Source organism: Chinchilla lanigera, unplaced genomic scaffold (assembly GCF_000276665.1).
Source record: "Chinchilla lanigera isolate Chin_1 unplaced genomic scaffold, ChiLan1.0 scaffold00014, whole genome shotgun sequence".
Taxonomy (NCBI): Eukaryota; Metazoa; Chordata; class Mammalia; order Rodentia; family Chinchillidae; genus Chinchilla; species Chinchilla lanigera.
In genome coordinates this window covers 277,577-303,545 of record NW_004955415.1, presented here as the reverse complement: position 1 = coordinate 303,545, position 25,969 = coordinate 277,577, and the positions used below count along the sequence as shown (strand labels likewise).

The 25,969-nt window shown below is 37.1% G+C and overlaps 1 long non-coding RNA gene across 2 annotated transcripts in view; it reads right to left on the bottom strand.

The window, feature by feature from the left end:
* Positions 1-4,020: 4,020 nt before the first annotated feature.
* LOC106148049 overlaps positions 4,021-25,969 on the bottom strand; it is a 35,186-nt gene continuing 13,237 nt past the window's right edge. The window contains exons 4-5 of one of the 2 annotated variants that reach the window (XR_001233181.1): positions 8,413-8,503; positions 4,021-4,037 (exon numbers count right to left, since the gene is read on the bottom strand). This is a non-coding gene — a long non-coding RNA (uncharacterized LOC106148049). Of the gene's footprint in view, positions 4,038-8,412; positions 8,504-11,113; positions 12,080-25,969 lie in introns of those variants that run through there. The other variant, XR_001233180.1, reaches the window with a different exon arrangement.

Sequence of the window (25,969 nt, the reverse complement as noted above, 5' to 3'; positions counted from 1 at the left end):
TGCACACATTCCACTTTATAAATTCTTCTTTCTTATATTGCTCAGTCTACAAGTCTGAGAAGTACTTCTTTTTTCCTCGATGCCCTCACTGGTAGAGTTCTGGAGACATTTGTAGGCTCTGTCTTGAGATAAACTCGCATGCCATGTGATAGAACACAGAAAGGACACAAGAAGCATTTCTCTTTTTTTTTTTTTTTTTTTTTTGGTTTTTGGTTTTTCTCCGGTACTGGGAACCGAACTCATGACCTTGCGCTTGCCAGGCAGGCGCTTTTGCCGCTGAGCTAAATCCCCAGCCCCAAGAAGCATTTCTCTTTATCTGCTGGTGGCAGTAGAATGTGTAACATGGACAGCAGTAGAATGTGTAACAGGTGAGAATGTCTGCAGGGCTCTGTCCCAGCCAGTCCACCTACCTGGGGCTACATAAGATGAGTAGGAGCTCTGCACATCCTTGGTGCTGGAAGACAGAGACACACCAAAAGTAAACGGTAGACCCCTGATTTGACCTCCTTTTGCTCTTAACTATGTAAGCACCTCATGCCTTCTGTTCATTCCTCTGCTTGGAATACCTACGATGCTTTCTGTGCTCTTGTCTGAGTCATGACTGAAACACTCTTCTTAGGAAACAGACAGAGAAACTCTACTTTTTGATGTAAGACAATAGTGATGTAAGACATATAGCTTTACCTTTCATTTCACAGTAAAGATACGTCACCCCACGCTGAACACTCCCCAGCTTTGTCCTGTCCATCTAGCAGAACAGAAGGCTGTCTTCTGCATTCTCAGAAGAATCTCATTCATGGAGTTTCCTACTAAAGTACCAACAATGGCTGTGGTTTCTGTTCTAGTTATTCCTAGGCAAGCAAAACTTAAAGAATGTAAAGATTGTAATTTTCTGTTTCTGTGCTACCCAAAACACAACCAGGAGAAGGGCGTGAGTTCCTAAATGAAAACAAAGGGTTCTTTCTAGGAAAAAAAAATGGTGAAAGAATTTAAAGAAGCAAACAAAATATACCCTCCCATCTAACTGCTTACAGTAAACATAATCTTGGTCTCATACATTTCTCCCAAACAAATAGATTAAAAAATCTAATTGATAAAAAAATGACCCATAAAAAACATTAGAAAATAATCTCAGTGACTTGTTTGAGAGAATATTTTCAAAGTATAATACCAAAGGCAAAGCCCATTGTTTAAGAGAGGTTTTTAAAATCTTTTCAATTTAGAGGTTTTTAAATGCATCAAAATTAGAAACAAAGATACCTACCACCTGGATATTTAAATTGTATTGTTTCATAATTGCTTCACCCTCTCTTTGTGTTTTTTTCTATCATTCCAGTGTAAATTTAAAATATCAAGACAGATCACTTCTAAGTGCTTCAGTTTGGATCTCTAAAAACTTATACTTGCTATGGCTTGTGTTTGGATATCTCCCTGACAAGCCTCATGCGGTCATAGGTAGGGCTTTTTCAAACACAGTTGAACCTAGAATGTGTGGTTAATTCAAAGTGCAGTGCTGGGATGAAAGTGCTAGGATTAAGGGTGGGTGAGAACTAAATGAGTCCACTGATTGGTTCGGTACTGCCCTAATCCTGGTAGCCTGGATATAGTATCAACGACAGAAAGAGGCTTGTCTTCTCCCTTGCCATGCTACCTTCTGCTCACCATGAACTGTTTTTCCTCTTCAATGCCTGTCTGCCATGCCACCCTGCCTTGGAGCCAACTGATTAAGGACTGAAATCTCTACAAACTGTGACCTAAGTAAACCCCTCCCTCCTTAAATTTGGGTGTCAAGTATTTTGTCTCAACAATGAAAGTAACTAAGACAGTACTCTTTCAAAGCCACAATACCTTTATCACCTAACAAAACTACATAACTCCAAAACATTTTCTAGTTTGTAACTAATTTTCAAATTTCCTTTTCAACACAACAGAAAGAATGTTTTTACCTGTTTCTGTTCAGTCAAGAATTGAGCATTCCATTTATTGTTATCTTTCTTGAACTTTTTGAGATTGAGAACAGTCCCCTCTGCTCCCATTTCTTTTTCCCACGGCTTTGACTGGTCTAAGATCGGATCAGTTTTCTCATAGAATTCCCAAGACACTGACTTTTCTAAGCTTAGATCTGTTTTCTTATAGAAAATACTATATTCTGTACAGGTTGCTTCTCCATGCTGTTATTTAATGTGATTTAAGAGCGCTGGATTCAGTTTAAAAAGAAAAAAAAAGAACTGAGACAGATTTCCAGAACTTTCCAAAGGAACTTTCTATGACAATGGAAATGGTTTGCAATTACACTGTTCATTATGATAGCCATTAGTCTTGTAGAGCTATTCAGCGCTTGAAGTATAGCCAGTGTGACCAAGGAACTAAATTTTAATTTAATTCTAATTCATTAGTTTTAAACTTAAATAGCCACACGTGTCTAGTGCCTACTGAATCACTTGTGTAGTATAAAGGTGAATACAAAGTGCCAACATTCTGCCTGCACAGAAGTAGGCATTTGCTTTCCAAAATTTTTTTTCTTTTTTCTTTTAAAGAGGAAAAATAAACAAAATTTCAAAATAAGATAATAGGAGGATAACAGTGGTTAATACACTGCATATTATTATCTTCAAATTAGTTACTTAGAGTACAAGATATCAGCATTTAATTGTGCCAACAATATTAGCACAAACCTTTCTTTTCAATGACAAAAAAATTAGTAGTATAACTATCATATATATATATATATATATATATATATATATATATATATTGCATTTCCTTTCCTTCTTTTCTGCTGTCTCCCATCCCAGCTTCTGTTTCCTTTTTAGCAGTTTCTTCCCATTTCACAATATCTATTGTATATTTTGGATCTTATTTACTCTTTCAGCTTCTCACTCTAGGGAGACGATACAGTGTTTACACATGTAAATCTGGTTTATCTCACTTATGAGTATGGTCTCAAGTTGCATCCATTTACCCACTAAAGTGTCAAGTTTATTCCTCCTTATGGTTGAGTAACACTCGACTGTATAAAAAGACCACATCTTTTTTATCCATTCCTTGGTTGATGGACGTTTGGGTTGTTTCCAACACCTAGCTATTACAGATTGTGCTGCTATAGACATGAATGCACGGATATCACTGTGGTATGATGATTTTAATTTCTCTGGGAAGATTCACAGAGGGAGAATAGCTGGGTAAAATGACACCTTTAGTCCTAGTTTTTTGAGGAATAGCCACACTGATTTCCACACTGGCTGTACCAGTCTACACTACCACTAACAGTGGAGAAGGGCTCCTTTTTCCCCACAGCCCTGCTAGCATTTGTTATTGATTGATTTCTTGATAATAGCCATACTTTCAGGAGTGAGATGGATCTCAGTGTTATTTTAGTTTGAATTTTTCAAGTGATCAATGATGTTGAATATTTTTTCATATATGTATTTGCTGTTTGTATTTCTTCATCTGAGAAGTGCGTATTCATCTCAGATACCCATTTTTGGATGAAGCCTTTAAATTTGGGAAGTTTGATTTTTTCTGAGTTTTTTAGATGTTCTCAATAGTAATCCTTTGTCTGAGGAACAGCTGGCAAACACTCCTTCCCACATTGTGGACTGTCTTTTCACTCTGTTGGTGGTTTCTCTTACTATGCAAAAGCTTTGTAATAAGATCAGATCCCAGTTGTTGATTCTTTGTGCTAGTTCCAGTGTGAATGGGGTTTTATTCATAAAGTCTTTGCCTACACCAAAGTCTTCAGAAGTTTTATCTATTCTATCTTCCAGCATATTTAATGTTTTTGTTTTAATATTTAGATCTCTGATCCATTTCAAATTTAGTTTAGTGCATGGTGAAAGATATGGGTCCAATTTTAACCTTCAATATGTGTAGAGCCAGTTTTTCCAGCACTGTATAAAAGAAGATATCTTTCTTCCAGTGAATGTTTTTGGCACTTTTGTCAAAGATAAGATGCCTGAGTATGTCTGGAGTTATTTCTTCATCTTCTAATCTGTTCTGTTGCTCCTCAGGTCTTTTTTCGCCAGTACCATTAAAACCTTTTCAACAGCAGAAAAGAAAAGATCATTTATTACTTCAGGAATCCTCCTGACCAGCACTGATTGCTATCATTATCCACGTGCATGATCCATGTGAAAAACAATCTTATAATTAGTGCAGTTATTCTGCAGTCTATATCATATATATATATATATATATATACACACACACACACACACATATGGCTTAGGGGCTAGAATTCATATTTTCTGAAATACATATTTTCTATGTGTTCACTTTTCTTTTAAATTTCTTTATTGCCTTCTGGTTGGATTACTTAAACCATGCTAAACAATGAGATTAAACACTGGGATTTTTATCAACTTGGGGAGAGGATTCTTTCTTTTTTTTTCTGTGGGACTAAAAAAAAGCCTGCTGAATAGAGACTACAACATACAGGCAAGCAGAACTAAGACCCAGAGAGAAAAGAGTTCCATTTTGTAGATTCCCCCATATCCAACTACGCTTGCAGCCAATGGCGCTGACTGAAGGGGACTGCACCTATACTTTTTGTTTTATGAGACAATATACTTTTTGTGCTTACTAAGCGAAGGTGAACAGTGTTTCTGTCTTGCGCTTGAGAGTGCTATCAACATGTAGCAAATAGGAATCAGACAAATCGGAATTAATACATCTCAGATAATGTTTCCACGTGCAGAACAATGCTTTCCACTTAGCCTGTCATTGGAAACTAAGTAAGATGGTAGTATATTCTACATACTAGAAATACCCTGAATGTGTTGGTTCCTTTTCTGAATTTCCCCTGAGATATGTGTTGATACTACATCTTTCAGTCCTCAAACACAATTTTCCTTTTCTGTTGCTCATTTAGAAGTTTATTTATACCCATATGTAATGTGAGACCACCTTGGACCTGTATTTAAAATGAGGAGCATTTCAAACAAGTGGTAGTGGATGTTTCCCACACTATTTCATAAGAGAATCAGTTTAAGGAGCAATCTTTCTCTTTTGGCCATAGGACAAATTGAATTTGTGTTGCTCTGCCCACGGTCTATTCCTTTTTGATTTCTGCCATCAGTGTCCTGTGATTATTCCACGCACACCCTAGTGACATGGCAAAGTTCCTTTGCCTTCTCAAACATATGTGGAATCTTCTTTATTGGCACTGAATATTTACTCCCTTTTTGTGATCATACTGGATTTAAGTTAAGTAGCTTATTAATCAGGCTGAATATAATTAACTAATCATTTACAGAATTACCTAGGCCAAAAATTGACACAGTGAAAACTCAGTAAGCATGCTTCTGCCCATCTAAATCCCTGTACTAATACAGGTGCTCAGCCTATAAAATTCAAATGCACTTTCAAGAAAATATCCCTGGAATAAAGGATTAGAAATACATTTAAGTTAAATTTAGAATTCAGGAAAAGCAATCTTACAGCTTACTTTCTCTTTTTCTCTTTCTTCAACTAAGCACTTAAGCTCAACAAATTAAAATCTCCAAGATATTTAAACCATTCAGTCTATATTAGTATGCTAGGGTTCATTATAAAATACAGTTGCAAAATCATTGTTAAATTACCTCCAATAACTGCTTAGTCACAAATGGAAATCTCTAGCAAAGGTATGAATGTCCTGCCTACCTATTAGTTTTAGCTCCTTATCTATAATTATTCAATTCTCTTTCCCAAAGCCTCATCATTTCTGACACAAAGCATCACAGTCATGAAACCATCTTCCCAATCTATGAGGCAAACGACTGGTTTATATTGTCTAATAATCTGTCTAAAACAATCTCATATACCTTTAAGATTTTCTTTCATTGTGATAAAAGTTTGCCATAGTGTATTTCAGATTGTTCCAAAATTAAGAAAAGGAATGCAATATATTTGTAAGGGTAGGCATCTCCTACTACTCACATGTTTCTTAAAGCAAGAGGAATGGTTTGGAAGGCCTTGCTAGGGACTGAACTCAGGGCCTTGTGCATGCTGAGCACATACCTTCCTACCATTGAGCTTCACCCCCAACACAGCAGTAGGAATTTTTTGTTATTTTGTCTTAGCATGGTCCTTATTGTTACTTTCAGCAAGCACTGTAAGAATTTCCCACCCCACACCACCTCATCTCTATTTCCACACATCTATGGCAGGGTGAAACTTTAAAGCATTAATTAATGCAGTTTCCTCATCTCCATCAAGGCTCTCCTTCTCAGTTCAAGCAGATTTACCTAAAGGTTTGATATTTAGAGAGGAAAGCAGTAGAAAAACATGTAAAACAAGAATATCTGGAAAGATATATGATAGTTTTTTAGACTCAATTTTAGAATACCCTGCACCAGGCAGTGGAAAGGTCAGAGACGAGAAAAACAGAATAAAATGAGTGGGCCCTAAATCCTATTCCCTTCCAAGATCTGGTCCTTAATAGGTTTAGAATGTTTGAATGAAAGGAGACTTGTGGCCTACTTTCTGTCCAGGCATCCAAGAAGTAGCATACTCCCACAGAGGTCTGATGTTTATGTTAGTTGTGTGCTGGATACTGTGTGTTGGTTCCTACCCTTCAGATCTTTGCCTTGGATCAAAGGGACTAGAAAACTAGATGTACATTTCCTTGCATCCCTTGTTTTCTAGATTTCAGTTCAGGACCTGCTAATAAAAAGGATTTTCACAAGATTAAAGGAAAAAAACTGGGTCACGGGACAGCCACATGCAAAGGAATGAAGTTGAAGTTCTCCCTCACACCATGTACAAAAAATTATTTCAAAGTGGATCTATGACCTCGTTAACTAACCAATTAAGAAATGAGGAAAGCTTCTGAAGATACCATACTTCTCCAAAGAAGATACCATACAAAAGACCAACAAACACACAAAAAAATGCTCAACCTGAAAAAAAATGTTCAATCTCATTAGCCATGAGGGAAATCAAAATCAAAATCATGAGATACCAGTTCTTACTCACTAAAAGCTACCATAATGACAATATTTTCAATAAGAAATAACAAGCATTGGTGAAAATATGGAGAAATTACATTGCTGGTAGAAATGTAAAGTATTGCAGCTGCTTTAAAAATCAGTTTAGCAGTTCTTCAAAAGCCTAAACATAGTCATCACATCACTCAGCAATTCCACTTCTGACCATATATATATGTGTATATATATATATATATATAGTTCCACTTCTGACTATATATATATATATATATCTCATATATATGGTATATCACATATATATATTATATATATGGTATATTATCATATATATTCATATTCTCACATAAAAACTTGTACATCCACAACAGTGCAGTATTATTCACAGTAGCCAAAAGGCAGAATCAACTCAAATATCTTTTAGCAAACAAATGTCTTTTAGCTAATAAAAAATGCAGTACATCAATAGAATGGAATATTATTTGGCAATAAAATCAAAGTGCTGACATATACTCCAACATGAATCAACCACAGTGCTTAGAACAATGTTCTAAGTGAAAGAACCCAATTATAAAGGACCACTATGATAAGATTCTCTCTCTACAAGATATCCAGAATTAGCAAATTTATAGAAATTAAAAGTAGATTAATGGTTGTCCAAGTCTGGGGAAAAAGTGCGTAAAAGAAAGCTGATATCTACGCAGAAAGTCCTTTTTGAGGTAATGAAAATGTTCTAAAACTTATGCTCGTGGTGGAATCACAACTCTGTGAATATATTAAAGGCATTGCATTATATAATTTAAATGGGTAAATATAAATTATTTCTCAATATTTCTATTTAAAAAAAAAGATTAAAGGGAAGGGCCATGTGTGTTGCTGCATGTCTGTAATCCTGGTACCCTGTGAGGCTGAGACAGAAAGATCACAATTTTGAGCTCAGCCTAGGCAGTTTAGTGACTTAGTGAAATACTGTCTCAAAATAAAAATAAAGGTATGGCTGAGGAAATAACTGAGGGTGAAGGTCTTAGGTTCAGCCCCAAGTACCACAGAGGAAAAAGATTAAAGGGAAGAAGGAAGTCAGAGCCATGCTCTTTAGCTTTGACTATGGCAGCAGTGTGCCCTTGTGGGAGGTGCCCTGGCCCCACAAGGGGAGACAGCACGGACCTGGAGGAGTTCAGGACTGAATAGGCTGTTCCCGCAGCAGCTGCCATAGTTTTCAACGGTTCCTGAGCTAGGACTGACATCACCTTACTCCTTCTTTGCTCTCTCGTTCTCTCTGATGATTTTGTGGGTTAATTCCCAGTGCTATAACCCACTCTGATGAAATCCCTAGAGTTGTTCATCTTCCTAACTAGATTCTGACAGACATCATTGCCTAGAGAGCATCCACCTTCCTTGTTCTCTGCCTAACACGTTCATTCTTTATTCAGGCACTCATCTCTCTCCCGAGCAGCCAGGTACCTCAGGAGACAGTGATTCTACTCACGGCTTCAGAGTTCAGCCTGGTTTGGGTCCAAGGGTAATCTCATTTCTCCACTGAAAATTGGTTCAGAAGTAGACTCATGGTCCAGTTCATTCTAACGGAAAAAGAGGGATTTACCAAAGACTCATGGGAGCAACCTTGTTCATTCTTAAGAATAATGAAAAACCGATTACTTGTAGAGAGAAATCTCTAACTTCTGCTGACAGGTATTACACAGCCCAAACAGGATCTTGCTTTAGAAGGACAGTACAGAGGCAGAGAGAACATCTTTAAGTGCATTGTTGAACTGTCACTTGGGTCAACACAGCCTGAAGCCAGCTCATCGCCTCACTTTTTATATAACTTAGTAATTGGCCTTAAGGCAGTTGGAGATAATACTTTGAGCCATTACTGGTTTGACACGCCCTCAAGGCAGAGAGCAGTTGAGACAATTACTAAGTTTCACAGCTCCAGGGTGACACGAGATATCCTAAAGTGACAAGAGTCACTCTTGAAGGCTGAGAAATTTAGCTGAGAGGGCTGAACTTGAAGGGGTTTCACAGCCACTATGAGGGGATACAGTAGTAGAAGGCGTAGAATGCAGAGACCTTGTAGGAAGGTGGACACCACAGCTGATTGTGTGTAATGATCAGGATCCAAATGGTGCATGTGACACGGCAAATGCATACAGGATGGATGGTGTCTTGGAGCTACACTGTCCCCACTTGACACCTCAAGCCAAGTTAAGACCCCTACCCTGATCCCTCAGAACTTGGACATATGATGAACTGACTCACTTAACATTCTGTTATAAAATAGAATGGAAGCTTAAGATAGAGATTATTGTATCATAGAAAATAAATGAAGTTAAGCATTGAGAAAATTAAAGTCCTAAAAGTATACATCTCAATTATATAGAGCCCTTTCTTTCCTCAGCAGGTGGTAGAGGAGCCCTGGTTATTTTGAGTAACCCGACTCTGCCCCGTGTTTACCAATTCTGCCCCGATGGGGAGTCACATTCAGCCTCACTACATTCTTCTCTGCTCTGTGTTCTCATGTAGAATTGCTCAGACTTCAAGCTCAGACCATCTTACCCGACAGAACTTGTGTCATTCTGGGTATTACAGTCCTGGCATGACACTTAACTGATTGTGTCAGCTGGAGTAGGAAACACCCCAAGCTAATTGGATCAGCAACATTTTGGGTTGTACTGAAGATAGAAGACCCAGCCTGGGTGTGAATGGCACCAAAAACAGGCTCATCACTTGAAAAGCATGAAAGGGGAATGAAGAAAAACAGCTGCTTCTGCTTCTTTGGAGAAGCTCTTGTCTTCTCCTTCACATTGGATGTCCTTTCCTGGCTTCTAGATCAGACCCTTCAGCCTCCTGATGGACTCACATGGGACACTTCAGTGAGCTCCAGGCCTTTGACCTTTGACTGGATCCTTTGGACCTCCAGTGTGCAAACAGCCCTTTACACTCTCCCATACCTCGCTCTGCAGGCAGCTGTTGTAAGCCTACCTTGTAAATCCTTATATATCTGTGTATCTTATATCTGTTTCTCTAGTGAGCACTGACTGATGCATCTGATTATGAGGTTTCCTTGTAGAACTGGCCCATCAGCCACTCTCACATCCCTTAGCCGCCATTGTCTTCTTCATTAAAAAGTGGGTGTATAACTTCTCTTAGTCCATTCTGTGCTGCCATAACCAAATATCACTGGATAAGTTTGTTGCTCAGAGTTTTGAAGCTGGGAAATCTAAGATGAAAGTGCTAGTATCTTTTAAGAAGATGAGGAAGAAAGAGCAAGAGGGGCTGAACCATTTCCTTCTTAACACTAATCGACTCATGAGGGTAGAGCTTTGGTGACTGACACAATTTCTAAAGCTTGCACCTCTCAATGGTAGTTAAATTTTGAAGTACGTTTTGGAGTAGACAGGCATTCAAACCAGAGCACTAGGTAAGAAAAACTTACAGCAGTGCTCATAAATTCTGTCCCACCATCTATGCTTTTGCCTTACATGTCTTCTGAAGTTATATTGTCCTGAAACTATTGTAAAGAACAAATTTTAAATAACTACTGATGCATAATACTCAACTCAAAGTTAGTTTAACCTGAAACATGAAAGTATTTAACAACTATCTTCCTTAATTAATGTTTTAGAATTGAAGTAGCACAGTGCATGAAACAATAATCATCATGTAATCCCCTACTGTCACTTTCCTCATGTGTGTGTTATAGCACTTTAAAACAAATCCCACGTTCTCCAGGGAGAGACTGAAGTTAACACAGATGTCTCAATTCTGAGAATAAGGGAGGTTCTCTGTGTTTTCATTCCAGAAGGCAGAGAGTTGGCTATGAAACCAAGAATATTGCACAGAATTGGAAAAGTAAAACTGATTATCAGATTGATGGGTCTAGATCTGAGTCCTGTCATCAAACTTCCATTAAGAAATCTATGCCCATCAACTTTCAGAAAATAATGTCATGCGTATATTTCATCACTATGTTAAAGATGTTCTTCAGTTGAATACTGGCTAGAAAATGTTACTGGAGTCATAGAAATGGTTCTAACTTTTTAATTAAATAAAAGTGAAAAAAATTAGTGTAGTTCCCATGCTTTTATAACTTTATAGATAGATAAGTAATATTTAGCTATTATGTTTGTATCTATCACAAAAAAATTAAAATGAAATTATATTTATTCTATATTTTGTCACAAAAAGTTCAAATGTCTTCCTAGGTTTGTTTCCAGTGACAAAGCTTTCTTCTTGTATGTGAAGAGTTAGAGTTGTTTTTCATATTTGTACAGAACTGTTGACTTACAACCTTGTAATTAGCTCATACATTATAGGTTACTATTATTAAAGAAAAGCTCATTCATGATGATGGTGAAAGACAGTAGGGTGGACTTTTCTGAAAGGGGAGGCAGCCAAGCCAATATCTTGCATAGGGCAGTGCAGCAAGAGAGTGGACTGGGACGCAACTCTGACTGCAACAAGGACAAGTGGGATTTATTACATATGAGCAGAATGGATATGTTGAAAAATCCAGATAAGGGGTTCCGGTTAAATCAGTTTAATGGAATTATTGCCGGAAGAAGATGAGAGGGACAGCAGGTGTGGAGGATCTTCTGTAAAATGTCTCAGCAGGATTCTTGCTCAGACAGCTTTCTGTAAGGACGGGGAAGGAATCCCAAAGACAGACTTAATCAAGCAGAAAATTCAGAGAAGCCTGACTAAAGTTTTGGTCAAAGTAGAAAGTCCTTGTTGCAATGTTGTTTTTTAACTATGTGTGTTAAGATTTAAAATAGATTTTTCACACTAGGTTGGTTGTGCTCACTAACTTAGAATCCATTTGGACACCATCTGATTGACCTCAAAGTATTCTGACGTGTGGAAAAAGAATGGAGGAGGTTTTCTTAACATTAACATCTTAACATTTAGAAACATAACTTGTAAATATGTATTTATGGATCAATTTTTAAATAAGCTGCCAGGTGGAATTTCTGATGCGCAGGTGCAAAGGCTGCTGGGCTTCAGTGAGCGAGGGATGACAGCACAGTTCCTAGCGGCGCCAAGGCTGCCTCGGAGGTGGAAGAGGCGGAATGACAGCGGTTCTCTCCAGGGCATGGTGGGGCAATTGCAGAAGCATTTTCCTCAGAGGCCAGTTCTGGGGCTGTCCCAGGAATCTGTGAGAGAAAGTGCAGGACGAAGACCTGAACTCAGCACCACAGTGGAATCCAGCATCAGCAAAGGGAAAGTTTGAGGACAGCCTGGGCAATTTAGCAACTTAAGGAGTTTCAGAAATAAAATAAAATAAATTAAAATAAAATAAAATAGGAGATGTAACTTGGTCTATATTTCAATCTCCAGTACCATGAAAAAAAGTAGCTAAAAAATCCACTTGTCTAAAAATAGAGATGCAGACACCAGTAAAAACCATTAAATCACTGCAAATTATTGACTTGGGGAGTGGGAATCAGAGGCTGGAAGGAGTAAAGCTGAGGACTGCTGTTCTAAGCTAGCAGAACTCAGCATCATTAAACTGAATGTGTATAATTTTGATAAAAATAAAGTTTTGTTCTTGTCAGCAAGGAGTGATAGATGTTTGAGATGGTAGATAACCCAAGTATCCTGAATTATCAAAACACAATGTATAAATGTATGAAATATCACACTGCGCCCCAGCAAGATGCATGATTATTAGCAGTTAATGAAAAATTCTAAGAATTAAAAATTTAAGAATCGATTTTAAATCCTCCTCCAAATTACACTACTATTTTATTAGAATTGTATTGTGTTTATAAAAATATAATTTAGGGAATTAACATCTGTATAATCCTGAGATTATCCCTCTGGAAACATGGTTACACTTCTTTTCTATCCTCAAACAGAGTTCTATCATTTTCTTGTTATAAGTCCTGTGCATTTCCTATTGCTAATGCCTAGACACGTCTTTTGCAATTATGATGGCATCTTTTCCAGTTATATAACTGAATGTTGCACAGGAAAGCCCTTGTAACTTGCTGCCTTACTGAATGCTTATCTCCTAATACTTTTTCAACTGACTATCTTCAATTTTCCAAATAGACAATCACATACACGTATAAATAATTGTAATTGCATATTGTGATTTTCCTTTCCAATATGTGACTCATTTCTTTCTCTTATTTTATCACATCAGGTAGCACATGTTGAATACAGCTTTAATAACGGGAATAATTTGTTGTATTGCTCTCATTTGGAAAGTTAATACTCCTGGTTTTCCTCAGCATGAAATTATTTTCTATTGATATCAAATAGAAACTTAAATAACTATTTTTCTTATATCTAGAATTTCTCTCCTAATACCTTATCATATTAGTGTTTGGTTTTATACAGAACTGCAAATAATCACCAACTTAACATAAATGCTTCAAATGAATGGATCAAGGTTAGAAAAGTCACCTTTAGATGGCCAGGTGTTTTGTCTCTTAACCTATGACAGCATTAATAATTGTCATACTATTAAATAAGCTTTGCATATTACTTCACTATTACATGGGCTTTCTAATACTTTCTTTTAAATGTTTGCATCTGTGCTTATGAGTATAAATCCCAGCTTAGTTATGTGCTATTTTTGTCAGATTCGGTTTGGGGATTCTGTTAACCATATTAAATAAATTATAATATTGCGTGTCCTGGCTCTGCAACAGTTTTAAAGTCATAGGAGTTAGCTGTGACATTAAGAACAATTGCCAAGGAAACAATCTACCTCGTACCGTTTTTTAACGTCCAAAACACACATCATTATGTTTCTCTGACCTTTGCTATACACGAAAAGCATGAGTGGACCTTCACTATAAAAAGTTAAAACTATACCTAAGAGTGACAAATAAAAGTTTGAGAGTCTACCTCTTCTCTCCCTCCCTGCCCTTCGGGGTTAACTGTTTAGCCCTATCTTTTCAGTAATTTTTCCACATTCTCACATATTTCTGTGTAAACACAATGTGTGTGTGTATGTGCGTGTATGCCCATGTAAAATAACAAGTGACAGAAGCATAGCATACCCCCTGTGAAGTCACAGTTCGGAGTTTGGGCCTCAGTCATTGGTGGATCTTTCTTTAGAGCCTAGTAATTGTTCTCAGAATCCCCTGAGACTTCAGGGAATCTACAGACATACTCCCCAATTGTTTTTGTGGTGGGAAGCGGGCAAGAAGCCAATCCCAGAGTGTTATTCAGTTCTCCTTGCTGTGGATTGGCTGCTGCCCTGTGACCCATTTCTGGCAGATGTCCCTGCGTTCCTGCATCATAACAGGTACTATCTCCAGTGTTCTTAGTTTAGTTCTTCTTAAAGCCGCCAAAACACCTTGCACCCGCTAAGGCTTTATTAGCACAGTATTTCATTAAGTTAAATTACATAACTGTGGAAGACATAGCATATTTAGGGTTTAAACTATAAAAATAGGCCCGGATAGGCATTTTTTACTATATTTGAAATTCAGTTTTTCAGTTTGCAGGTGCTCTAGGGATGCAACCCCTGTGAATTTCTGGAGTCCATGGTATTTTGAAACTTCACACTTTCTCCCTTACCACAGGGTATCAATGTGCCCATGGGCCGCATCTTTATCAACCCTGGGTTGTCAAGATTTTGTATATTTTTTAGTTTGATGGGTGAAAATTCATTAATGTGTTAGCATACCTATTTACATTATCAATGAGGTTGATTATATTTATAGGGTTTACTGAACATCTCTCTCTCTCTCTCTCTCTCTCTCTCTCTCTCTCTCTCACATCTCTCTTTCTCTCTCTCAGTCTCACTATGTAGCTTAGGCTGGCCTTGAACTCATGGCAATCCTCCTGCCTCAGCCTCCCCAGTGCTGGGATTACAGTTGTGCACCACTGCACCCAGTTTATGTTTCTTTTACTATATATTGCTTTTCAATATTATTGCTCATCCTTCTATTAAAGTGTTTATCTTTTTCCTATTGATTCGTATTGATATTAATCTTTTGCTAATATGGGGGAAATATGCTTTCAGGCTGTTGATTGTCTATTGATGTTTATTATGTCTTTGCAAGCAGAAGTTTTTATTGCTTAAATAGGTGATCATTTGCCTTTTGGGCTCTAATATTTTGTATCTTCCTCAGATGGGTTTTCTTCACTCCCACCTTATAGATATATTTTAATAGTTTTTTGTTTAGTTCTTTGGGTATGATTTAAGTTACAAGGAATGACTGAAAATAGCATGAGTGTTTAAATTAAAATATAAGTGTTACAGTAAAAGACACATTGCCAAGAACAATGGTATTTCTGTGCTTAAAGAGGGGCAGTATTTTGAGTCTTTTGAAGGGGATTAGTGGCAATTTGTTTTTACTGTACTAAATTTTTATTTGAATCACGTAACATATTTTATGATAACTCATCAATCAAATATTTATGACAGTCTCTGTCAAATGAAAATCCTATGGTGTGTCCCCATCCACCTTATTCACCAGATCTGGCACTGTGCAACTTCTGACTCTTCCGCAAAATTAAAGTGACGGTGAAAGGTGAACATTTCGAATTGACTCGGCCACTGATGCAGCCACAACAGCACAACTAAGGCCCTGACTGCTTCAGAAGGTGGCAAGAACAATGGCGTAAATATGTCCAAAATGAAGAAGTATTCTGAGGGGGGATTAATGACAATGTTCTTTTTACTATAGTAAATTTTTTAATTTAAATATTTAATATCACCTTTGATTACATATATGTCTAACTGTATTTCAACCATTCACCTCTATTGTTTCTCAAAATGGTTAATCAATTTTCACCCTAATTAGAAAAGTAACATATCATCTTGCAACTGATTTACCACCCTTATCATTAAGAGCAGCTGGCACTTACATAGCTCTGATCTTACTCCATGTACTTTCTGTGTTCTGCACAACGACTGACCTACTTAATGTTTATGAAAAGAAGATGTAGGGGATATAATGACCTCTCTTTCACAGATAAGGAAACTAAGAGTTTAAGTAACTTCCTAGGAGTATACACAGCTACTATGTAGCCTAGCTAGAGAGTCAAGCTCTTAACTACTGCGCTGCATCCCAAGGTATATATTACATTCTATCCGGCCTTATTAATCAGTATCGCTGCCTGCACCTGAAATCCCTCCACCTTCAATGATATTTTCAAACATGGTTTAAATTCTGAAACAGAAGTTTTCTTATTTTTTTCTCAGATTCTCCAGTCTACTATTTTTTCTCTACCATTTGACATATAGAATCAGATTATTATGTTCCATAAGACAGGATAAGTATTGTACTACATTTCTAAATTCCCCTGGGAAGAATTGATATCTCAAAATGATTGTTCAATTTAGGAAGGGGCTATACATATCTGCATTTATTGACTTTCTTTTTTTCTTTCTCTTGCATTTTATAGCTTTCAGCATATGAATCTTATATTTTGCTGTGCAGTTTTCCTTTTTATTGTTATTACATTGATTCTCTTTTCTCTGGTTCATTCTTTATTATGCTGCTGATAATATATAGGAAAGCACTGAATTTTCCTGCACTAATTTTGTGCTTTACCATTACACTAAACACTCTATTGATTTTTTAATAATTTTTCAGGTAATTTCTTGGATTTTTCAAGTCAATCTTTGTCAAATATGTGTGCCTTTGTTTTCTTTTATAATATTTATGTTATGTTATTCTTTTGTGCCTTATTGCATTGTTTACAGTCAGACCCTCCCTTGCAAGGTTAAACAACAGCAATGCTAGGAGGAAATCTCTTATTTTTAGGTTAGTAGAAATGTTGCCAGTTTTTTACATTAATATAATATTTGCTCTTGGTTTATGCTAATCTCTATTCAGTTAAGAAGTTTCCTTTTTACTGCTGGCTTACTGAGATTTACTGTTTACTTGTTGTTAACAAAAGTGGTTATTGAATTTTAGAAAATGAATTTTTTGCCCATATTTACATGTCTTCAGTTTTTCTTCCTTTGATCTATTTACCTAGCAAATTCCATTAATGGATTTCATAGTGTGGAGTTAGCCTTGCATTAAAAATACCTGTTTAATGTGCTTGAAATCCTGTTCCAAGGACTATACTAAACATAGTTATTAGGTAAGCATATATTTAAGATTGTTGATTCCACTTGGGAAATTGACTGTTTTTTATTCTGAATTTTTTGTTTATTCATTTTTTTATTAGTACATGTTTTCAATACATAACATTTACATTCCTTATGTAGAAGTGGTATATGTACGTAACACATTTTCATTCCTTTTTCATCCCCTCTTCCTCTCTTCTCTTCTTCTCCCTCCATCTCTTAATGTCTTTATCATTTGAGGAAGAGCCACCTCCCTACTTCCTATTAGATACCTTTTATTTTGCTCTTTATTTATAATTTGGGTTTCTCATATAATAGAAATCATACAATATTTAAGTTGTGTGTCAGATTTATTTCATTTAACATTATGGTCTGTCTTGGTTACTGTGGAGAAGGACATTCCTTAGTTACTGTTTTGTGTATTGCCTGAGGCCTGACCAAGCCATGACTGTTGGGTTCTGGAGGAAGTCTAGCATAAGCATTGTAAGCCCCAGGATCAGTACTAGATGCTTTGCTGAGATATGCACAAAGGAAGATAACACGATGGCTTTCTGGTCAGTGGCATTCCTATGATAATTGAGTTGTATTATCCTTTCTAAAACAGTTGATATTCTGATTCCTCTGCTGGGTCTGTGGTGGATTCTGAATAAAAGGTTACTGAAGATGGTAATCAGGAGTCAGTCAGTCTCAGAAGCTGCTAGCACCTGATCACAGAATTTTGGCTCTCTTGGTTTGATTTTTTCTTACTTTCTTATACATCTGCAGGCACCTACTTCAAGGGATCTGTTCACCCTGAACAGAGTTGGATGAGAAGTCCGACAGGTTCCTTTTTTCTTGTTGCTGAGACAAAATACCCAACACCCAAAATGAAGGAAGGAAGATTTATTTAGTGTCAAGGTTTCAGCCCATGCTTGACTGGTTCTGAGGCAGAGTGGCACATGGCAGAGGGCAGCTGTTCATGGCGGCAGAAGATAGCAGAAGCAACAAGAGCAAACGAGGGGAGTGGCAGAGAAAAGGAAGCCTCTTTCCTCCCTTATAGTGTAAGTAGGCTACCTCCACACAGGGGGCGTGTAGCACTCACATAATCTCCATGCCCTCCTCTTGCCCAGGCTCAGGATGAATACAAAGTAAGCACCCTGGCTTCCTGCTGAGTCACATAGTTAACCTTCTAAACTGCTCAAATTCACACAATGAACAACATTCCAGAAGGGTAAGAGCGTGTCCTTTTCACCCCAGGATGCAGAACTGCTGAGTCACGTAGCCAAACCTCTAGACTCCCCAAATTGACACAGTGTACCAACCGTTGACACAATATATCAACCGTTGACACAATGTATCAGCCATAACAAGGTACATCCATTTTCCTACAAATGACTCAAGTGTTTCTTTATTGCAAAGTAGTGCTCCATTGTTTCTAAATACCACATTTTCTTATTCAGTCATCTCTTGATGGACATACAGACCATTTTAAACCACGAATTGTGCTGCTATAAACATGGGTATACATTAATCATTGTGATATTAGGTCTTTGACACTTTCAGGAAGATAGCTTGCAGGAGGATAGCTGAGCCACATGGAATTTCTATTTTTAGTTTTTTGACAAATCTCCATACTGATTTCCATAGTAGTTGTGCCAGTCTACACATCTACCAACAATATAGAAGGGTTCCCTTTTTGCTGGAAGCCTTATCAGCATTTGTTGCATTTGATTTCTTTATGATGGTCATTCTTCTGAATGTAAGATGGAATCTCAGTGTTGCTTTAATTTGCATTTCACTAATGGCCAGCAATATTGAGCATTTCTTCATGTATTTATTGGCTATTTCTACATCTTCTTTAGTGAAGTGTCTGCTCATTTCTCTTGCCCATTTTTGATTGGGTCTTTTACACTGAATGATCAAATTTTTGAGTTCTTAATATATTCTAGATAGTATGACTTTTAAAAATCTCTACTAATAATTCTTATTAAAACAGCCACATAAATTATCTTTTGGTTATTATTTGTCTGGCTTATATTATTTATATCTTTCCTTTCAACCTGTATGATTTTATTAAAATAGTACTTAGAGACATTTAGTTGGCTTCTTTATATGCAGTCTACTAATATCTGTGCCTTAATTGGATTCTTTAGTAAATGTACATTTAATATATTTATTGATATGATTAACTTTAATTCTACCATCTGTCAATTTGTTTTCTATTTATCCCATCTCATGTTTGTTTCTTTGTTGGTCCTCTTCAGTTTTCTTGAATCAATAAAATATTTCTTAGGACTCCATTTCATCACTTCTACTTGTACTCTTACACTCTTGATCATTGTCTTAGCTCTCTCTCTGCCCCTCCCTCCCTCCGTCTGTGTGTATGTGTGTGTGTGCATGCATATGCATTAATGATTTCTCTAGGGATTACTGTATAAATTCTTATATTTCTAATTAATATTATTACATTTCACATAGAATTTAAGAATTTTCAAAATATGGAATTCCACTTACCCCACCAAATATTAATACTATCATCATATTTTAGTATCATAGTGTATAATGTTGGAAATTAAACAACACATTATTACTTTTACTTGAACCAATACATTACTTTTTAAAGAAATTTAAGAGTGAAAAACTAAAATTCATTTATGCTTGCCCAACTATTGCCATGTCTAGTGATCCTCATTCTTTCCTATAGTTGTAAACTTTATCTTCAGCCTAATAAACTTGCTTCAGCATTTTTTGGTGCTATTACACTGTAAACAAATTCTGTCCATTTATATTCATCCAAAATATGTTTAACCTGCAGTCTGAAAAGTACTTTGTATTGCTTTAGCTTTTATTAGCTTCTTATAACTATAGATTGGTTTTCCACCAAGTCTGGGGATTTTTGGTTATTATTTAAACAGTTTTTACTTATTCTTTCTTTTCCTGTTATTCTGAGTCTTTGGTTACATGTGTGACAGTTGATATCCCCCCACAAAATACTGAGGCGCTGTTAATTTTTAGAAACCTATTTTATCTCTGTTTCTCAGCTTTGCTACTGTCTCTGGTGTTCCCTGGTCTTCCATGCTGCGGTGTTCTAGCTCTTCTTGAGTCATGGAGAGAAATTACCATTTCTACTTTAATTGGTTATTTTTTGTATCTTGTATTTCTCTTTTGAGATTTCTCAACTGTTCATTCCATATGTCCATGGTTTACTCTAAATCTTTGAATATGTTTATAATCTTTGATTTACAAATTGTTTCCTAACTACAATCCGAACTATCTCAGGATCTCCCTCTGTTGCTTGTTTGTTTGTTTTGGTGTTTTTCTTGTTTTGTTTTGTTTTGTTTTGTTTTTTGAGACAGAGTCTTGCTGTGTAGTTTAGGCTGGCCTTGAACTAACGGAGATCCTCCTTCCTCAGTCTCTTCAGTGCTGGAATTGTAGGCATGCACTACCACACCCAATATTTGTTGCTTGCTTTTAAAATCTTGATTATAGGTCATGTTCTTTACATATATAACTACATTATGTATGCTTCTTTACATATACATTTATGCTTCTTTACATATATAACTATATTATAACTATAGATTGGTTTTCCACCAAGTTTGGGGTTTTTTGGTTATTATTTAGACAGTTTTTACTTATTCTTTCTTTTCCTGTTATTCTGAGTCCTTGGTTACATGTGTGACAGGTGATATCCCCCCACAAAATACTGAGGTGCTTTACATATATAGTAATTTTTATTACATGCTGTACATTGTGAGTGATATATTGCACATAGTCTGGATTGTATTATCTTTCAAATATATAATGTTTTGTTCTGGCCAAAAATTACACAGTCATCTTAATTATCATTTTCATTTTATGTTTTGCATTGGTCTATGTATTTTTTTTTACCTTAACTCCTTCTTCCTAAAGAGTTGCCTTTCTGAGACCTCAGCTGAGTGACTGAAATCCCAGTATTTCTTTAACCTCCAAACCTCTGACATTTCCAGCCATGTTTTAGCTCCATACCAATGGTTCCCCTTCAGAATCTCAAGGACCTGTGAATCCCAACCTACACATGCAAAGCCCAGACAGGCTGTTGTCCAAAGTTCCAAGAAGAACACCCACAAAGACTTCTGCAACCTCCCTCTGTCCAGCTCCCTTTTCCCTGGACTCCTGTCCTGAAAATTCCAGCTGCCTCTACAGTACTGTGTTTTAATTTCTGCCTTGTGAGCTCAGTAAGACTGATGACCTTCCCTCAGGCTGCACCTCTCTGCCACATTCAGGAAAGTACTCCCAGACATAAAATGAGGTCGAATGTGGTGTCCCCCTCAGCTAAGACCCCACTCCCACACTGCCTACTCTCCAGTGCTGAAAACAGTCACCTCAGCTTATTTTGTTTGGTCATGTAATGGAAGGATAATACAATAGCTTCTCTGCCGTGGCCTAGAGGTGAGATTGTAACAGAGGAACGTAATCGATATCTTTCTTTTTATTGCTTGCATCTTACCTCATGGATTCAGTTAATCATAGTTTCTTGCTGAACCTCCCTTACACACACACTCACACACACTGCATCCTTGGAATAATTATGAGTCTCATTTAAAATTATTTTGTTTAAAAATTTTTAAACATATTTTAATGTATTCTTCACTAATATCAAGACCACACATATGAACTCTCCTGGCTTGAGATAAAAGTAAAAATTTTACCTCCCTATTTCTCCAACTTGTGCTTCTCCACACCATGACGAATATAGATATAATTTAGTTTTATAACCACATTACAATAGCGCATTAGACTTTAACCTCAGATTTTTGTTGCCCATTGCTACTTTATTAGTTCTTGTTTGAAGGTCTACTTTGAGTTACATTTTTTTAAAAAAATAAAGCATTTATGAATCATATACTCTCTGAATTCTTCCAAATCTGAATCAGGCTTTCACTAGCTTTTCATGTAGATCCCAATTTGGATTGGGCTACCGTTCTTAAACACAATGGTTTCTCTTCAGAATCTATATCTTTTTTCTGAAGTTTCCTACCATTAGTGTTGCAAATAAGAAGTCTAATGTCAAACGTGTGTGTGTGTGTGTGTGTGTGTGTGTGTGTGTGTGATCTCTTTCTCCCTGCTGACTCCCCCGACATTTGTTTTTATCCTGGATACGATGAACCACATGAATATGATTGCTTTTTTATTAAACCACCCCTGTCTATGGTATGCCTTCTCAATGTGAAGACCAAATTCTTCAACTCAGAGAAATTATAATCTTTAATTATTGCTTTTCAATTATTTTCTATTATTTTTTTCCTTTTGGAAATTCTATGATGACAATATTGCTTCTCTCTGGTTTTTTTTGTTTTGTTTTGTTTTGTTTTGTTTTTTTACCTTTTGATGTTTAAATTTCCAACCCTTGGAGTTTATGCCCTGCTTTTGGAATAATGTTCCATAGTTACTCTTTTTTTATTATTTGTTTTTATTGCAAAGATTTACCTTTATTATTTCTAGATTTTTGCTTTTTATGCATCATGATATTAATAGGGTCCTTTTGAATCTGACCCAAAAATTAGGTTTCCCTACCGAACTCCTGAGTGTTATTGGGTGGCAACTCTTTCCACAAAGATTATTTCATCTGAATGCACACATTTGATTCACTACATTTGAACCACTGAATTTCTTAATTTATCTGGCAATTTTATCATTACAGAGGAAGAATTAGAACATGAACTCCCACAGTGTGAGCAGTGGCTACTCAGAGCCTCCTCCTTCACTCTCCTCTCTGCCTTCTCTGTTAGAACTCACCTCATGTACATGGGTAGGAAGTTTCTGGTAGTGATTTACAAATGATCTTGTTATATCCCTTGTATATGTGTGGCTTGTTTTGTTCTGGAATAGGAAAGGGGTGCCATCAAATATAATTAGAATACCATCTTTGGTACAGAAATTTCCTTTTTTTTTTGTTTGTTTGTTTTCTAGACTGTGATAAGAAAAGTTCTAAGTTGGTTTTTACCCTTAGAGAAATTAAATTCTTTAAAAGAAAGTCTGTATATCCTTCAAATTCCTTCCTTACAGAGATGCAGGGAAGTCATTTTGATTTCAGCATTCTTGTTTTTAAAAGTTTTTTTGGGCCCTGCCTCCCTGACCAGTGTGCAAGGCAGGCGAAACCTCAGGCACCCTCTAGGGCCTCGGTGGCTACCCGCCACCCCCATTGTGTGTCTACCTGGGCTGGGCTGACCCCAGACATCTTCAGGAAGCCCAGCGAGTCTGGGCTCTGCCTCCCTGACCGGCACGTAAGCCGGGCGAAACCTCTGGAGCCTAGCAGGCTCCCTGCCACACCCATAGTGTGTCTTCTGGGGCTGGGCCAAATGTCAGACACTTTTAGGAACCCGGTGAGCTACTTTGGTGCCTCCCCCACTAGGGTGTGAGGCACGTAGATCCCTGGACAAATTCTGAGACTTTGGTGGTCATTGCCAGAACAACTCACACTGTCCTGGTAGCTCAGCTGAAATCTGAACATAGTCAGCAGCCTTGGGGAGCTCACCCTCACTCCTTCCCTTCCAGTGTGGGAAGCAGACTCTGTCCTGGGCAATATCTGAAGCCTTGGTGAACTTGACCTGCATCGCCCCCCTACTCTTGTGGAAGCTGGGCTGGACCCCAAACAGTCTCAGGAACACCAGTGAGCCTCCCCCGCCCTTCCTATACACTCCTGAGAGCCAACTGAATGCAAGAAAGGTCAGGAGCATCAAGGACCCCACCTTGCCACCACTCACCAGCACAGGAGCTACACTGAGCACTGGGGATCTTCAGACTCAAGCCCTGCCACTCACACACAATCTGGACAGTGAGACTGCATTACAGGGAGTCTCTGGTTCCTCAAAAATGACAAGACAAAGGAGCAAAATGCAATCCGAGGACTCCACACCACCCAACACAAGTCCAGGAGGCATCAACACAGAAGAGCCTGGAAGTCATACACCTGAAATTTCTGAAATGATAGCAACTGAAGAAAAGAAACAACTCCATCAGGCCACACAAGACATCAGATCAGAAATAACGTCTCAGGTGAGAAAAGAAATGACAACAATAATGAAAGAAATGTTCAGCATATCCAAAGATGACATAGACAAGAAAATAGAAGAGCATAGACAACTCAATGAAACATTCAGGGAACAATATAGAAAAGAACTAGAAGGTATGAAACAGATGCAAACAGATATCCAGGAACTTAAAAATTCCATTGAAAACTTGCAAAACCACCTGAATGAAGCTGAAGATAGACATTCAGACCTTGAAGACAGCATTGCCACTAATGAATTGAAAGGAGGTATCTCTTAAAAACAACAAGGAACCAGGAAATAACAGTTCAACAACTGCAAGATGAAGCAAAGAGAAACAATGTCAGATTAATAGGTATTAATGAAACAGCAGGTGTCAACACAAATGACATAAAAAGTCTATTTGAAGAAATAATAGCAGAAAATTTCCCAAGCATGGTAAGAAAATCAGACATCCAGATAAGTGAAGCATATAGAACTCCAGTTAATCATAACCAAAACAAATCTACACCCAGACATATAGTGATCAAGATCCCAGAAACTCAACAAAAGCTCAGAATATTAAAAGCTGTTAGAGAAAAGAAACAGATCACCTATAAAGGAAAGCCTATCAGAATCATGCAGACTTCTCAACACAGACCATCAAGGCAAGAAGAGCTTGGAGTGAAGTATTTCAGCTACTGAGAGAAAACAACTTCCAACCCAGATTGATGTACCCTGCAAAGCTATCTTTCAAATTTAATTGGAGAAATAAAATATTTTAATGATAAAGAACAATTGAAGAAATTCACAAGCACCAAACCACTCCTACAAAGAGTACTAAAAGATATACTAGAAAGAGATAAAACAGACCGCAACTTCAAGAACAACAACAGAAAGGAACCAACAAGCAGAGCAAGCAATTAAATAGAGGGAAAAGGAGGATCCAACAGCAAGAAAACAGCATGACAAAGATAAGCCAATACATATCAGTTATAATCATCAATGTGAATGGTCTCAATGCACCAACCAAAACAAGCACACTTACAGAGTGGATTAGGAAACAAAACCCAACTATATGCTCTGTACAAGAAACACATTTAACTCTAAAGGAAATTCATAGACTGAAAATTAAAGGATGGAAAACAATACTCCATGTGACAAGAACCCAGAAAAAAGCAAGTGTAGCTATTCTGTTTGCAGACAACGTGAACTTCAAACCAAGAACAATCAAAAGTGATAAAGAAGGTCACTACATACTTGTAAAGGGGAAGACTCAAGAGGAAGAGATAACAATCGTAAACATCTATGCACTAAATATAGGAGCACCCACCTATATAAGACAAATTCTAGCAGACATGAAAAATGAAATAAGTAGCAACACAATCATAATAGGGACTTTAACACACCATTGTCACAAAGAGATAGATCAACTAGACAAAAAATTGGGAAAGAAATAACAGAACTTAGCCAAACATGTGAACATATGGACTTAGTAGACTTTACGGAGTGTTCCACCCAACAGCATCAGAATACACCTTCTTCTCAGCTGCACATGGGACGTTCTCTAAAATAGATCATATACTAGTACACAGAACATGCTTAAGCAAATGCAAAGGAATTGAAATTATCCCAGGTATACTATCAGACCATAGTGCAATGAAATTGGAAATTAATGACAAAAGAAAACACAAAAACTCCACAACCAGTTGGAAATTAAATAACATCCTCCTGAACAACCAGTGAGTCAGAGATGAAATCAAAGTAGAGATTAAACACTATTTACAATCAAACAAAAATGGAGATACAACCTACAGGAACCTGTGGAATGCAGTGAAAGCAGTCCTCAGAGGGAAATTTATAGCAGTGAACTCCCAACTTAGGAAAACAGATCAAGCACAGATAAACAATCTTATGCTGCACCTCAAGTTCCCAGAAAAAGAAGAGCAAGTCAAACCCAGAGCCCAAAGAAGGCAGGAAATTATAAAGCTTAGAGAAGAAAATTAACA